Genomic DNA, 16718 nt, shown 5'->3' with positions numbered 1-16718 from the left:
TCTGTTGCTCTCTTTTGTCTTCTGAGGTGATCTGCTCCATTTAATCGAGGGGCGCTCAAACAGCCCTCTCTCTCAGAGAAGGGGAAAGTGGGTGTAGACGTATCTTCCATCCATCTATCCAATGTGCAATAGACATTCCCCGTTTGATCATCACTGTTTTAGGGTAATCAGAATGACCTCTGTTCCGCTGGCCTCTGTTGAAATGCAAAGGCCCCCACCATGATCCCTCACGTTATTGGATTTTAGCCATTTCACTCCATCTTGCCCCTAACTCATGGCAAGAACTGCGATGGGTCTCAGGGTTGAGCCTCGCTACAAATTAAGGAATCCGCCTGCCTATTATCCAAAGATAAGAAACAGCAAGTGTCAGAGAGGGTGTGGAGGGAAGGTTCTCTGTCATGTTGGTGGGGATATGACTGGGCACAGCCCTGGTGGAAAACAGTATGGACAGTCCTCAGCTAAAAACAGAAGTTCCATCTGCTATCCCTGCTCAGCTTCAGGACCTAGGACCTGCCGATCCAACAAGGGAATCGAGGTAACTAAGCCAGCTTAAGCTTGGGTAAGGGAGCACCTCTTGTTTGGGCTGCCATCCAGAGGGTGCCAAGTAGCCCCACCTGGGTGCCTGCTAGGGGAAAGACGTATCTCGACCAGGAGTGTAGGGTGGAATAACAGTGGATTCTCAAAAGAGGTGCACCTCACCCTCACCCCTTTCACTCTCCCCACTGCTCAGGGTGAAGACTTTGTGTTCACATCTGCACCCGGCAGCCTGAAGGTGTGTGGACCAGGAGGTCAGGGGAGAGCTTTCTGCCACAGGAGTCTTTTTGGCATGATTTTGGAGGAGGGTCGTTCAGTGGGCTGGGGGGAGCATGGTGTCTAAACCAAGTAACTTGATTACTGGCCCTTAGTGGGTGGTTTTTGCAATAAAGGTGCACCATTTTCTGACTATAAATGATCCCGAGAGCAGAAAACCACGACAACCCCAAAAGGGAGCAGGAGGGGACCTCCAGTTTCAACAAGAGCCTAACAGGAGGTCAGTGTCTGCCTTTCTACTAAATGAGGGGTACTGGGTGCTCGCCTCATGCAAGTGCAGATGTTGCCATGGGAAGTGAGTGAATTAGCTCTGCTTTCTCTTTCTCAGCTTCTTCAGTGCCTCTACCAGTGACCTTGGGGAAGGGGCTGGTTGAGGTGGTGATGGAGTGTTGGGGGTAGGGAGGGGATTCCCATTAGTACTATTTTTTTAAAGATTTATTTATTTATGCATACAAGTATTGGGGTGCAGGCTATAGGTATGGGAGGTGAAAGGATTCATTAGAGAGAGTGGGGAGCAAACAGGAAGATCTACTGAAACACACTGCTGAGGGGAGCAGCGGGGAGACAGGAGAGGTCTGCTGCACCCTGTGGTTCAGCTCCCTGGCTGAGAATCGAACTCATGCTGCAGTGGCTGCCACCAGCTTGATAGTGCTGTGTCTTTAACTCCTACACCACCAGGGAGGCCCCCCCCCACTTAGAACTATTTTATACGTCACAACCCTGAATAGGAAAGTCCTTCTGACACTTACAGAGGAGGGAGAAACCGTACAGAACACATCAGTGCCTTGTGCATTGGGCTGCAGAACCACAGTACATTGCCTGGCCCACAGCCACTTTAATGTCACTTCTCACCATAAGCTTTGTTCAAAGCCCACTGTTAATCGGGCAAGACACTTTCTCTCTACAGGAATGTGAACCAAAGCGTGCAACGTGGTGTGTGTGTGACCTCCTCTTCTAGCAAGCCATGTCTTGGCCAGCATCCTTTCCCTCTGGCCAGTGAGTCAATGAGAGTATTTACGGAAAACTAAAGAAGAAGAAGAAGCGAGCCGGGAAGGTCAGGTGCTTTGAGGTGGTGTGACTGAGAGCTCCCTGCTGAGCTCACCCAGACCCTGCTGTCAGGCATGGATGGACACAGGGAGGAGGGGATGAGACTCGGGACTGGTCATGTGTTTCAGTGTTGTCCAAGGCCAGTCCTTTGCCCCCCCTTACCAAAGCTGTCCTTTTCTCTGAGGGAGGCTCCCTTAATTATTTTATCCAATGCATTTATTTTCTTACGTCGCTGTTCATTTTTGGACAGTATTTGATTCTCCTTTCAGGTGTGGTCCCATGGTTCTCCCACCACGGCAGCACTGGTGACTCATCCCGCCCCTGTTTTCACCCCTCCCAAACTCCCCTTCTATATGCCTCAGATGGAAGTCAGCTGGCCAGTTTTGTGTTTTTCCTGGCTCTTTGTTCGGGTTCTCTATATTCCACATATAAGTGAGACCATGTGATGATTATCTTTTTCCTTCAGACTTATTTTGTGTAGACCCCTGCATTAATTGCCTTTTTTGGGTTCCTTCATTGTATTAGCAACAAATAACTTTGTTATTGGTAAACACATCAGATAGTAGAAGAGTCGTTTAGAGAAAATGTATTGAGTCATTAACTTAGCAAAAATACTTGTTATGTACTAGGCACCTCAGAGATGCTGGGGAGACCCTGGTCAATAAGGACTGTCCCCTGCCCTCGAGGGGCTTACAGTCCAGAAGGAGAGACACGATTGGCATTGTACCTGCCCGACCTGCCCCCTGGAGCTAGCTGGGGGCAGACCAACATCTGGGACGGACACGGATTTGAGTGTCAGACAAATATTCAGCCGCTTAATCACATCTTATTTCACTTGGGGTGTATTCCCCAGTGTTTACAATGAACTTACAAATCTAATTCATTGTATGGAAATTTGTCAGATGATTATTATTTATCTTTTTTTTTTTCAGGAAGTCAAAGGACATGCATATTGTTTGACTGGAAAAATAGGAGTGTCTTCAACCATAGCCCAAATGAAAAGCAACGACAGAAATTCTGTCCTCATAAAATAAAAACTTTCCACAGCGACATTTCTTCTCCACGCTGAGAAATTAAGTTTGAAAACTGACGTAAATATTGGTAATGGTGCTTTGATGAGATTGAATCCCTGTGAGTGAGGTTAATGCATTAGAAACTATGATGAAAAATAAACATATCTAAGCTGACAGTGAAGGGAGAGTAACCAGAGTCCTCTGGTTGGTCACAGACACAAGTTTGCAAACTCAGTTTGGTCGTGGAGAAGAAGGGTATTTGGTCCAGAATAATAGTTTCCCAAAGAAATCAGGAGCTTAAAGCAATGAAGTGGATGAAATGATGCCGATGAAAGGGGTGAAACTGGACATCCTCGCCAGCCACTGCCCAGCTTGAGGACATCTGCGGTGGAGCACTACAGACGCCATGTTGGCCAGAATGTCCCTCTCCAGAGTGGCAGGAGCACTGAATTGGACGTGTTGAGGGCACGCTGCAGAGTACACCCTGTGCTATCGCTGCTCCAGGTGACTTTGATATCACTGGATGCAGTCAGTGCAGGAAAGAGCTGGTGAACAGTATGGCGTGCTACATTTTTCTTGAGTAAAATTGTCCAGACTTTGCTTAAAAAATAAACTATCATTTTAAGAGCAACATAAGAGGTCAAAAAACGTAATTATAATAAAACCAGAACCAACAAGCAACTATAAACCAGAGACTTTCTGCAGGGGCGGCTGGGGGCAGGGAGTAGGATCAAAACAGGGTGGGACGAGTATAAGGGACCATGTAATAACACAGGTGAATTGGTGGGAATTCCGCAGGGAGGAGAACTGGGATGAAAAAGCTACATTGTATAAAAATGAAGACTGGTGTAAAAAAATGTATATATAAAACTATCGCAACTATCCCTTCAGAAACCACACTGTGCATATTTGTGTACATGAATATGTATGTGTGTACATGAATATGTATGTGTGTGCGCATGAGTGTGTGTGCACGAGAGTGTCTATTGAAGAGTTAGATGATGTCACAGCCTGTTTTCTAGGTCACGGTATAAGCAAGACTTTAACCAGCGTTCCAGATGTGAGCAGTGGCATGTGTGTTTTGTGGCTGGCTGGAGGTGCTTGGGGTTGGGGGCTGGTTTTCACCCGATTCTGATAGGATGCAGTTGATATTAGAGAGACATTTCGTTCTTCCAAATATTGGGAGTGAGCTATGTCAATGAATGCAACCTTTCAATGACTAACATTTTACTGTATTAATTAAGCAGCAATGCCTTTGACTGTGAATGTCTGGAATGGGTGGATGAATGGATAGGCTTCTACTCAATTGTTTACAACACTAGGTCTAAATTATCCTGGGCATTTGGTCTCAGATAACTCAGTGCTTATTTCATGCTCAACATTGTTTAACAATGTACCCCACCTTCCCCAGATTCACTGCCTGTAGAGCTCGGCAATGAATAAAATATATGACAGTGATTTCATTCCTTTAATGGACTCGAGGGAAGGCTCATATTCCCAACACCTAGTGGGGCCTGGCATACTGGCAAGCACCCATTCACCAATTCACTCAACAAACATTTATTGAGTCTACGGGTAGACCCTGTTTTGTGCACTGAGCACATACAGTGAGCTAAGTTTAGAATTAAATAGAGTATTACTGATTGCCTGCTAGCGCTCTAGAGATACACCAAGGACAAGTGAGAGGTTTCCTGCCACCCAGGAAGTCATGAATGGACATGTCCAGCTGGAGAGAAGTGAGCATCTGTAGAAGAAGTCTTCCTGGTTCCTTGAGGGTTAATACTTACAAATCACGGAGCAACCTGTACGGTGACTTTAAGTTCTCAATTTCTGTCCCTGAGGTATACCCAGGTAACAACAAAAGAAATTTCCCAGAAGTTTACAAATTTTGTTTTGAAACAGCTGCCTGGAACTCGTCTGCATCTTGCCTTCTTTCCTCCTTGGGTTTTCATTTTCTAGATCAAGCCAGAGTTTTGGGCTGGACGTTCAGGTCTTTAAGACCACAGCCAGAGTTTTGCCTGCATCAACACTTGCTCAGACAGCTTTGGGCTCACTTCCGTCCAGTTCAGCCAGGCCCAGGCCTGGGATGGCCAGGCTGCCAGTCATTTTATAAGGCCACCCCAAATCCAAGAGAATGATTTGAACAACTGGATCTTGTTTTTTTAAATCTCGCACAAATGTATGTATCCATTTCAGATTTACGTACATACCATATATTAATAGAATGTTTCCTTAACTTTCATAGTGTTTTGAAGTTTATCAGCTTAAAAATTTGTCTCTATTGCAAGAAACTAATGTAAAATTGTTATATTCAGAAACCAGCCTGTATTTCATTAAAACACTCATTTATTTTAGATTATACTGTATTTCATTTATTTTAGATTATACTGTATTTCTTTAACTCACATAACTAATATCTAGAGCATCTCCAAATTGAAATTCAGTTGTGTCAAAATTTTGATGTTTATATAATTTAAAATTATCAATTAAATGCAATCTACCACGTTTTCACATGTTAGAATATGACAGTTACATAATTGTAAGAATAATAAAATATTCTGAATCTTTTAAAGACAACGTGAAACATCTATTTATTAATATTCTAATACCAGCAATCAAAATAAATTTACTAAGTACTAATTATGTATATGTCACTGAACCCAGATGGTTGGGTGCTAACGACATGATAGAGGTTGAAGGAGTCAAACAGAGTAAGAAAGTTGACTTTATAAGAAAGCAACGCAATGTCACACATGAAGAAGCGCGGATCAGTGACATGGGCAGCCAGCGCTGTCGGAAATCAGAGCTGTGAGAAAGATCATTGTCGAAGAGGGCAGAATTTGAGCTGGACTTGAAGAGTTGGGATTTCAATAGGATGAGTGGACAGGCAAAGCCATAGGCGGAGTTGATGGTCTGAACAAAGACAGAAGTCCGAGGGGTCCCTGAGTCTCAGTAACATCAAAGAGTTTCAGTTTTATTGACCTGGCAAACCCTCTGTGGCTTTCAGAGGTTCATCATGTTACAGCGAAGTCCAAGTTCCCAGAGAAGAATGACTGGCAGGTTTCTGAAGACCTACATTGAAAAGCAGAAAAAAATAATGGTACGGGGAAGCAGTTTGCTAAACGACAGGAAACTTAAGTCACTTCCTAGCCTGCCAAGCCAAGGGAAGCAGTTCGTCAGACACAGAACTTTCCATGCTTAGCATTTCTACAGGAAAAAATACCCATCCCTGTGGTGGTTGAACACAGGTCATCAGAGGCCATGCCTGGAGAGGGGCCCCTTGCAGATAATTTCACTGGCCGCCCAGTCCGATTAAGACCTTCAGCAGCAGATAATGACATTATCTCTGGACGGTCGCTTCTGTGAAGCTCATTGTGACAGCTTAGATTTAAAAGGGGAATTTGTGTAAACTCACTGTCGGATGGGATTTTTAAGTCGGGCATGAAATGTGTCCAGTGCAGCTGTTACTCCCAGGCTCCGCCTACTCTTTTTGCAGGGATGAATTTATCGTGTCACCCCAGTGGTTTCCAGTTCTGCGCCTCTGAAAGTGTGAAGTCTGCGGGTTGCTTCAAAGGTGTGAAGTCCGGTCGCAGATACCAGAGCTGTGTCTGGAGGACAGCAGTTCATGTTAAGGCTGAGGACAGAAACAGGACGTAGATCGGAAGGTCAGAATGAGAGCATGGCAGGGTGTGGTGTGGAGAAGGTTGTTATTGGCCAGGCCTGTTGCCTGGTGTGCGACTTAGTCTGGCTCAAAGGGCCCAGCAAAACTTGCCCTCTTTCTCAGGGTGGTTTTTTAGGGGGTGCTCTGTGTGAGATACCCATGCAGAGTTCGAGATGGCATTTCAGGGAAAGTTAGGTTGGAGTTAGGTGACCCGCCATCCTAGGAGCCAAGGGCATGGGTCCCTGAGGGGTGTGGCCATCCCCTCCACGGCTGTGGTGCAGAAGGACAGATGTTGGATACCATCAGTTGCATGAATGGGATTTTGAAAAGCAGCAGAGACTTCTAGTTATGTTTCTTTGGGCTTCAAGCTAGGCTCACCCAAGTGTGATCAAATGAAATCAGGTGTTGTGCTTGTTTTTGTCTTTGCTGTGTGTGTGTGTGAGGTACTAGAAATCCCACTGACACCAAGCAGAGGAAGGACATTTTATTCATTTATTTAAAAGATTTATTTATATATATGTTCAAGAATGGGGGTACAAGCCAGAGGGGTAGGTTGGTGTGAAAGGATTCACTAGAGACAGAGTGGGGAACAGTAAAGGCCGGGGATTCAGGGCCTCAGATGCTCAAAGCACAGGTGAGAAGGGTGAGTGTGTGTGCTGCGTGAGTACACTAGGCAGGGCTCAGCGTGGTCCCTGAGCTGCCTCACCTGAAGAGAGGGCGTAACAGTCACAGAGGGCAGAATGGACAAGGGCCCTTTACAGCAGAGGCTCTCGGACCCCAGTCCTAGGGGCTGTTTTATCAGTGTGCAGCATGGAATACAACTTCGACAGATGGGCTTTTGGAAGCTAGTGTTGTTGTTTTGCGTGGGTCCAGGGAGACACCCGATCCCACGGTCATGAGGTGTCAGGTCTTTTGAAATCATGTCTCAGAGCCCAAATAGAGTTCCACGTGTGAGATGGCAAGACCCATCCGAATAGATCTGTGCACAGTTATAGAACTTTGTCAACTGTCCTCATCCCCCTCCCGAGTCCACTGGCTCCCGAGTCCACTTGTCTGGAGCACAGCCCAGAGCATGGCACCGACGCCTATATATGAGTAATAGGTAAATATTGACTTGCTTTTCCAGACTCTTTTGCAGCTAAGAAATATGGTCCAGATTCCACCAAGTGGACACAACTAATGAGGACAGTGTGTGAAGGCAAGTTGGCTGTCGAGAGCAGGTCACAGGGATGCTGAAAGAGGCATTTGTTGACAGTAGGGACTGGGGTGGTCAAAGATCTTGGACCTGTCACCTCTGGCCATATGCGTCCTCCTTGATCCCAGAGTGCCCTAAGGATATCATTTTCTGAAGAGGATGGCATGAAAAAGCCTGGACTAGGAAACTGAATTGGAAGCTGCTGGCACAGTTACAATGACCAAAGAAGGTTCTCGGCACAGATGTGGTTGCTGCAAGTTGCTGTGCCCTGGAGGCCCCGGGCTACATGTTTTCTCATAGAACCAGTTCTAGGACATGGTTATTCATTCCTTCAGAAAGGTTTTTAACTTTTGGTAAGTTTGCTTTCAGTTTGAGTCAGAGTTAGACAACCGTGATGGAACAATAGCTATGCAAGCAGCGGGGACCACGGAAGGGGGGCTGGCTGTCAGAGAACACACGTCTCCTCTTTCCACTCCAGGGAAAATCTGAACCAGCTGAGCCCTCTGTTGTACAAAGAGAGTCCTTAGAAGGCCTCATGCCCTACGGGGTCAAGCCTGAAGGGACTTCGGAGACTTCTCACTGAGTCCTCTTGTCCCACCAGTGAAAAGAGACTTAGAGGCTCATGCGGTGAACGGAAGAATCTCTAGATACTCAGATCCAGGGTTTCTCCAAAATTCTTCATTAACTTTGAAAGAGATGCCCCCGCCCCTGCCCCAGAGCAAATGTCATCTAAACCGAGAATAAACACGGAGCAAGTTTTCAAAATTAAAGTTTCTGTCGACTTTGTAGACAAAGCATTGATGGGGGAAGTTGTGCAGTGGTTGACATCTGTATGGACAGAGAAGGCACTCCACTCGGGTGAGACGTGGCCTGTTTACCTTGTGCGTGGCTATTTCCTTCAGCAATGCCACCTCTCACTTTGAAATACCAACTTGGATTCGGGGCCTGGCTGCTCTTGCCTTCCTGTTTCCATAGGAAAGAATGCTTTGAATGGTTTTAAGCTAAAGCAAATACTTCTTTCCCTTATGCTTGTTAAACAAGTCAAATATGTCCTTTGGTCTCTTGGAATTTTCTTTCTTCCTTTTTTTAATGTGAAGAGGGCGCCAGATGAATGCAAGTGCTCTGAGTTTACCATGGATTTGCAAGATATGCAAGAGCTTTGGGAGGTTTCAATTAAAAAAAAGTATTTGAAAAGGTTTTTTTTTGTTTTGTTTTGTTTTTTGTTTTAGGCTAAATGAAGATGCCTGGGGTGGGAGACAGGGAGCAGGGGTGGTGGAAACAGAGACATCCACACGGGCAGGAGGGAAGTTTCTGGGGTGGTGGGTGTGTTTGACATCCTGCTAGGACACTGATTCCAACAGCAACAAAAGAATCAGATTGTACATGTTAATTATGTGCAGTCTATCAATTACACCTCAGCTATGCTGTTTTTAAAAATATGAAGATGAAGCAATAGTTCAGAGTCTTCTTTTTTAAAAAGATTTATTTATTTATGCATAAAGAACCAGGGTACAGACCAGAAGTGCAGGGGGTGAGAGAATTCACCAGAGACAGAGTGGGGAGCAGAACAGACAGATCGATGAAGTATACTGCTGAGGGGAGCAGCAGGGAGACAGGAGAGGTCTGCCGTGCCATGTGGGTCACCTGCCTGGCTGGAGATTGAACCACTGCTGAACTGGCTGCCTAGCTTCATAGTGCTGCGCTTTAACCCATCGTGCCACCAGGGATGGCCTGGTAGTTCAAAGTCTTCTGTGAAAGACCCAGAGTTAGGGAAAGAGAGATAAAGGATCAGAGAACCAGCTGAAAATGTTATTCAAAGTGGAAGAGAGGATGGACCCAAAACTGCCAGGTAGACGCTACCGCATAAATCATTTAGCAAACACAAAACCTTTACCACCAACACCTGCCACTTCTTTACAAACTGAACTTCTGATGCCCTCCCACCCCCCACCAAGTTCTGCGTTCATTCAGCTCTTTGCTTAGAGGTGTGTGTGGTATTGTGTTTTCAAAAATTATCGATTTCTCTTTCAGAGGAATGCGACAGCTTTTATGCATTGTCAATGTCATTCCACAATTCATCTGAAGGTTCCTGGAATGCACAAGCTATAGAATAAGTTCTTAACCATAATCTTGAAGGCATTGCTCTCATTCTTTTTCACAGGAATTCACTGGGATGCGATCATGTCAGCTGCTGTGTGGACTAAATAGGAGACAGACTCAGAAGCAGGTGGTTTGAAACAGGGTGACCATACAGTTTGTTATCCGGAGACACTTGTGACGGGGCACTATTAGTATTTCCACTGGCAGTGCAGGCTTAACTGTGAGTGGGAGAGCAGGACAGCTGGCCACCCTGTGGGTGGGACAGTGCTCTCACAAAGGGACAGTGCTCTCACAAAGGAGAAATCAAGGAGCCCAGGTCTTTGTTTCAGGGAGCATCATCAATGTGTCCGCAACAAGTGGACACAAATTTGCCCCTTGGACTAACCTTACCTGGAGGTGGAAAGAGGCTTGGGGGAGGGAAGGAAGATGGGGACTAGTCACAAGAATTCTGAGGACACAGAATGATGATGATCATTAATCACCCTGGTGATGGGGATTAATCCCCCTGGTGATGGGGATTAATAGCTTGGGGGCGGGGTGGAAGGGTTCTCTTTGGGTGAGCCTGAAAGTTCTCGTTACTTTGACCCAAGAAGCGATGGAGTGACATAAGCCAACATTTGACCAATGGCATCACCTACAGCTTCTCATTTGAAGAGAAAACAGTGGTTAGGATCCAATTATGACCCTCAATTCTATTCATTCTGAGATGATCTATGTAACTGGGAAAACAAAATTTGAACAGACTCTTTTGGTTACCTATTTTTGAAAAAAAAATCTGTTTTGTTAAATAGCTATGATTCCTTCTGAGCATTCTAAAGAATTGCCTTTAACCCTAAGTAAGTAGAATTTGAAAACGAACACATGGCAATGTCATAGACAGGAGAATTTGCAAAGATTTCAATATGAAAATGTCTTTAATATCCGGTCTGTGTATGAAAGAGACAGGCAATCTCTTTTGGATAAGCTCCCATGAGTCTACAAGGATTGGTTTTTATTACATCGTATTGAACACTTTTCCTAACACGGTAGCCTTATTCAAACATGGTGGTGTACAAGGCTCTATATGATTTTATTCTTGCTTATCTCTAGCCTCATCCCTCAATCCTTGCTTGATTCACAACGTATGTGTTAGCAATATTAAACTTGTCGTACCGCGTGTAGTCCCCAGGGAAGACTTTCAAGATTTTAAGAAGAGTTCTTGGTCTCCAACACCTTTCATTGCTGCATTCCCTTTAGAATCTTGTTTTTTTGATGCTCAGTTATCACTGCTCCGGGAAGCTCTCCCTAATGCCTCCTCCTTTTTTTTTTTTGCACCCGTCATATGTAGAATTTCTCTATCACTGTATTATCTAATTTATAATTATAAGTTTATTTATTGTGCCTAACTTACATTGAACAAGCATCTGGAAAACTGACACTTGTATAATGTTCTCTCTCTTTCTCTAAGTGGCCAGCACAGTTGACATAAAGTAGGTGTTTCCAGGGCCTTATGAAATTGTACATGAACCTGAGAAAACAACTAGTTGAAACATTTCCAAGAAAGACAGGTGTGCAAACGATTCCTGCTGGGAGTAGGTGTGATGCTGTTGACATTACTGTTCCCGAGCGGGGTTGTGCTTTCCCATTTCCTGAGTAAACACGTGTATATACTAGATAGAAGAGAGGCATAGAATTTAAGTGCAAAGGTGCTGTCATCAGATTGGAGTAACACTGGCTTTGTTAACCTCATAATACTGGATCCGTTTTTAGCTCTCAGTTTATTTCATGTCTATTTTAATTTTCTTGGAATGAGACATGCCGTATATTTAACTGCACATTATAAAGGAAGGAGGCAGTAATATAGTGTGTTACTTCCAAACTTCTATTAATGAATATGCAAATCATCTTTCCAACATCTTTTCTCAGCGAGCAAACACTGTACACTTTTGGACAGTTTGATTCCTAAAGAAGCACGTCATCCTGATTAGTGGGGTTCTAAAACAGACTGTGGGAAAATGATTAGAAGAGTTTATAAATTTTTTTCCAACTTTCTGAAATCTTGGTGATTACTATGATTGGGAAAATTAAAAAAAAAATACTATTCTTAAAGCTTGGAATCAAGATCTGTTCCAAAAATTAATGTCATTAGAAAGTATAATCTAGTCTTTGAATTTCTCAATGCAGGAGAGAATGTGAAGTAGTCTGATTTTATTAAGTGCATGTGAGTATAAATATTTTTAGCTCTACAAGATAAACCAGTGGGGTTTGACATGATTAGAGTAATCAGCCTGAAATTCCAGGTCAGTTATTCAAAACACATATGGGTAACTGGACAAGGCAAAGGGTCCTGGAGATATTCAAGTACACCAGGTTTGAATTTTGCCAAAGCTTTCTGTAGAGAATCAATGCTTAAGGATTACCAGTTCAGTGTGCAATAGGGGAAACGCTGGACTTTTGTGGGATCTCTTCTTAGCCACCCCAGGCTTAAGTCATATAAGCCTCCTAATCATACATTTATTGGGCAGGTTTATCAAAGTGTCTGGTGCCATGAGCTTTTCTGCTTCCTGTTGTTGGTTTTTGCTTTTGTTTTTTAATAGCAGACACTCATTCTGGCCACAGTCCCCGCTGAGTGAAGACGTATTTGATTGTAACTTTTGGAAGGATCGATGGGACCAGCATTGAGCACCCAAAGCCAGACGTGAAATTCTTTTTTTTTTTTAAGATTTATTTATTTGTGCATACAGAACTGGGGTACAGGCCAGAGGCTCAGGGGCGGCGAGAGGCTTCCCCAGAGACAGAGTGGGGAGCAGAACAGGCAGATCGAGGAAGTACACTGCTGAGAGGAGCAGCGGGTGGGTCAGGAGAGGTCTGCCGCACCATGTGGTCACCTCCGGGGCAGGCGGGGATCGAACTCATGCTGAAGCGGCTTTAGATTCTCAGCGCTGTGCTTTAACCCACTGCGCCACCAGGGAGGGCCTGACGTGAAGTTCTTTAAAGGCCTTATAGAAAGATAATTGCTGGCCAAGCCAACTATATCGTGTCAAAGCATGTAGGGCAGACACATAGATGACACAATTTTACTTAGGAAAAAAAAATCATGTGACTATAAAGAGGAGAGCTGTTTCAGAACTTGCCCAATCTTCTCATAGTTTCTCTGCTCTGTCCCCATTTTCCTTAAGGTGGCCCCAGTTCATCTCTGCTTCTAATAATCAAGATTCTATGAGTTCATCTCTGTTCTAATAACCAAGACTCTAAAGACCACATCCTGATGATAAATAATCACAGCAATAAAGCCCTATCCCCAGTGGAGAGAGAGTGGATTTAAACATTCAGGTGACATTGACTTACAATACTGAGTAAGTTCCAGACTGTTGATAGGAGAGTGGAAAAAAATAAAGACAGAAGCTGGAAAGTACCACCTCCTTAAAGGCTCCAAACAAATGCCTGAGACTCTTTCATAGCCAATCCTTAATGGGTAAGAAGACAGCACACAGACTCAGAACAAATGAAATCATTGAAGAGGGTGTGCCTAAGGTAAAGAAGTAGACCTTCTAGTAATTATTTGCTTCTGTTACCATGTTAGAAAGTCAACCTTTGCCCAGAAGATAGGAAAACCCATCCTCATGATATACATATGGTCAAAAGCTCTCAGTTTCCTGGAACTATAATTTAAAATTTCAAATACCTAGGTATAAATTAGAGGCCTTAAAGTGTTGGCTAACATTAACAAGTTTGGGCAGATAATTAACATATATTCCATTCATTATTTTCTGGAAGGCAGTAAATATGCATTTGTGAAGCTTTTATGAAATGTACAAAGAAATATTTAATCAACACTTTACATGATAGTGGTGGTGGTAGTGGAGGAATACAAAGAGTACAGATAATTATGAAGAAGAACATAATTTCTCCCTTTTAAGTAGAGAACCATTTTGGCTCAGTTCACGAGAGTTGTTGCATAATCAGTCAAACCAGGAGCCAGAATGGCATGAGGATAGATAATTTTTAAGTGTCAGTGACGTGTACTAATCAACAAATGTTCTTAGTAATAAGCTTTTGGATTTCACATAACTTAGAGAAGTATAGCATTGCAAAAAGAGATCAAAAAGATCACACACAACTAATTGTGTACAGATTTGTAAATTACATGGTAAGGCCACAGACTTCAATTCCATTGGCCAAGTCAATTACACATAATTGGCATTCTCGCTCATGTGCTTGCATAATTAAATTTTACTAAAGCTTTACTACATGGAGCAAGTTTCAGCACATGGAAATAATTGTAAAGTCAATCTCTAATTATATCATACAATAAATATTTTTAATTGTATTTTGCATTTTGATGCAACTTCATCTACTTTCAAATAGGAGACATGTTCAGCTACCCATATAATCCACAAACCTGGCAAATTTTCCCTGAAACTTACCAGAAGTTGTCTATCCAATCATCAGTAAGCCGCACATCAAGATAAAATGCCAGCTATGCATTTTTGGTAGCTCTTCTCATATTTTGTTCATGACAAAAATATACAAATGAGTGCAGGTCTCCAGACATGACATAGATCATGTAAACTATGCCCTATTCTCAATTTTGATTTCTTTAGGCCAAGTTTGAAGTTTACATACATTCAGGTCCAGAACACTCTAAATCAATGACCTGCTAGTCTCAGTCCTCCCAGACCTTGGTCTAGGAGAGACCATCATTCATCAGCTATGTGAACTCAGACAGAAGCCTGTATCTCAGCAGTTCTCAGTTCCTTATTTGTAAATTGAGGAGTTGAATAGGTCATTGGTTTTGCCAGGGTGGGGCGAGGGTGATGGGCACAAGATGCTGGGGCAGGCGGGGAGGGGTCCAGTGGTGTGTGCATAAATATAAATGAATTAATCTTAGTAGGATTTCCTAGGAACATCTTCAGGTAGACTTTGAGTCCACATCAGAATAAGGGTAGAAACTGGAGGGTTGGTAGACCATTCCATCCCCAAAAGGTGGTTGGTTGCTTTTGTCTTTTTAGGTTTGTGCACATCTGTGAACTCAGCTATTCAGAACATAACAATCCCCCCCCCTTAGTGTTATTGGGGTAGTTCACACCTACTTCTCTCACAACTGCACAGGGAGCCCTGTCCACATTCTTTACCTACCAGGCCTTCACGATGCTCTACAGCATCTCTTACTCCAGATTCACTTTCCAAGTCAACCATTTATATTTAGACGTTTTTCATCCATGCCCTGAATCTCACATGTGTTTCCAAGCTAAACTGTATCCACTGACAAGGCATTTTTCTTGTTCTTCTCTGGCCCTATTGAAATGTCTTTTAAGGTAGAGATCTTATCTTACTTACTTGACTTTGTGTTCTAATACTAGTATTGACACTTCAACTTTTTTTTGGCTAGTGTTTCCATGGTACAGCTTTTCCAATCCTTTTAATTTATTGTTTTCATTATATTTAAAGTATTGTTTTCATAGACACCACTGTAATTGGTTTTATTCTACATCTGATAATCTCTGTCTTTTAATGAAGAGCTAAGGTTATTTGCATTTAATGTAAATATTGATATGATTGGAATTAAATCTACCTTCTTGCTATTTGTTCTCCATCTGCTCAATTTGGTTTTTGTTCCTCTTTTGCTTCCTGCTTTCTGTTGGGTACCTTTTCATGATTTCATTTTTTCTTCACTATTGGATGATCAGTTATACATTTTGTTTTAATGTTGCTCCAAGGTTTGCAAATACATCTGTAATTTATCATGGTCTGCTTTCAAATAATCTTATGCCATTACACATACAAAACAAACACCTTAAAACAGGGTGTCTCCATTTTCTTCCTCTATTTTTCCTTTTCATTATTGTTACTTACATGTTGTCGTCATCATGGTACTGTTTTTGCCACAATGCCATCATTGTTGCTTTTTTTTTTTTTTTAAAGATTTATTTATTTGTGCATACAGAACTGGGGTACAGGCCAGAGGCGGTGAGAGGATTCCCCAGAGACAGAATAGTGGGGAGCAGAACAGGCAGATCGACAAAGTACACTGCTGAGGGGTACAGCGAGCGGTCAGGAGAGGTCTGCCATGCCTTGTGGGTCACCTATGGGGCAGGGATCAAACTCATGCTGAAGTGGCTTTAGCTTCTTCGTGCTATTCTGTAACCGCTGCACCACCAGGGAGGGACTTCTGTTGTTTTTTTTAAATGAGAAAAAGTGTCTTCCCCATGTTCCTACACATTCATTATTTCCAAGTTCTTCATCCTTCTGTGTAGATCCCAATTTCCACTTGGAATTATCTTCCTTTCATATGGCTTATAGTGCTGTCTTCTGGGGATGGATTCTTTCAGCTTTCATAGGCCTGCATACATCTCTACTTTGCTTTTGTTTTTGAGAGCTATTTCCCTGGGTATAGAACTCTAGACAGAAAACTTTTTCTTTAATACTTTGACAATGTCACTCCCTTGCCTTCTGGACTACAAAGTTTCTGGTGAGAAGTCTGATGTCATTTTTATCTTTATTTTTCTCTATAAAATGTGTTCCCATCACTTTCCCACCTCCCAGTTTTTAAGATTTTCTTTGTATCACAGACTTTATGGTGTTCCCTTGTCTTGTTTTCTATCTGTTTGTTCTTCTCTGAGTTCCTTGAGCATCTTAAATGTGAGAGTTTATTGCTTTAATCAAACTTTGACAATTGCAGCCATTATTTCTTTGGGGAGTTTTTCTTTTCTCCCACCCATTCCAACTGGGACTTAGTTACAATGTTTTAGTCTGTTTGGCATTTCTCCACATGCTCCGTTTATTTTTTTTCCCAGTTTTTCTCTGTTTCTTTTTGGGAGAGATACGATTGTTTCAAGTTTCTTGGTCTCCCAAGCAAAGATGTAATCTTCTATCTATTACATCTAGTTGCTTTTTCTCTGTCAGATGTCAT

General features: G+C 43.0%; 1 long non-coding RNA gene across 1 annotated transcript; it reads left to right on the top strand.

The window, feature by feature from the left end:
* Nucleotides 1-733: 733 nt before the first annotated feature.
* Nucleotides 734-3588, top strand: LOC105853225. Its single transcript, XR_001145066.1, has 3 exons — nt 734-772; nt 1718-1864; nt 2790-3588. It is a non-coding gene; the product is annotated as an uncharacterized LOC105853225 (long non-coding RNA).
* Nucleotides 3589-16718: the final 13130 nt, after the last annotated feature.

The sequence above is a fragment of the Condylura cristata genome, unplaced genomic scaffold, assembly GCF_000260355.1.
Source record: "Condylura cristata isolate star-nosed mole 26May11 unplaced genomic scaffold, ConCri1.0 scaffold00001, whole genome shotgun sequence".
Lineage (NCBI taxonomy): Eukaryota > Metazoa > Chordata > Mammalia > Eulipotyphla > Talpidae > Condylura > Condylura cristata.
The sequence above is the reverse complement of the archived record's forward strand: the minus strand, read 5'-3'. Positions and strand labels throughout refer to the sequence as shown.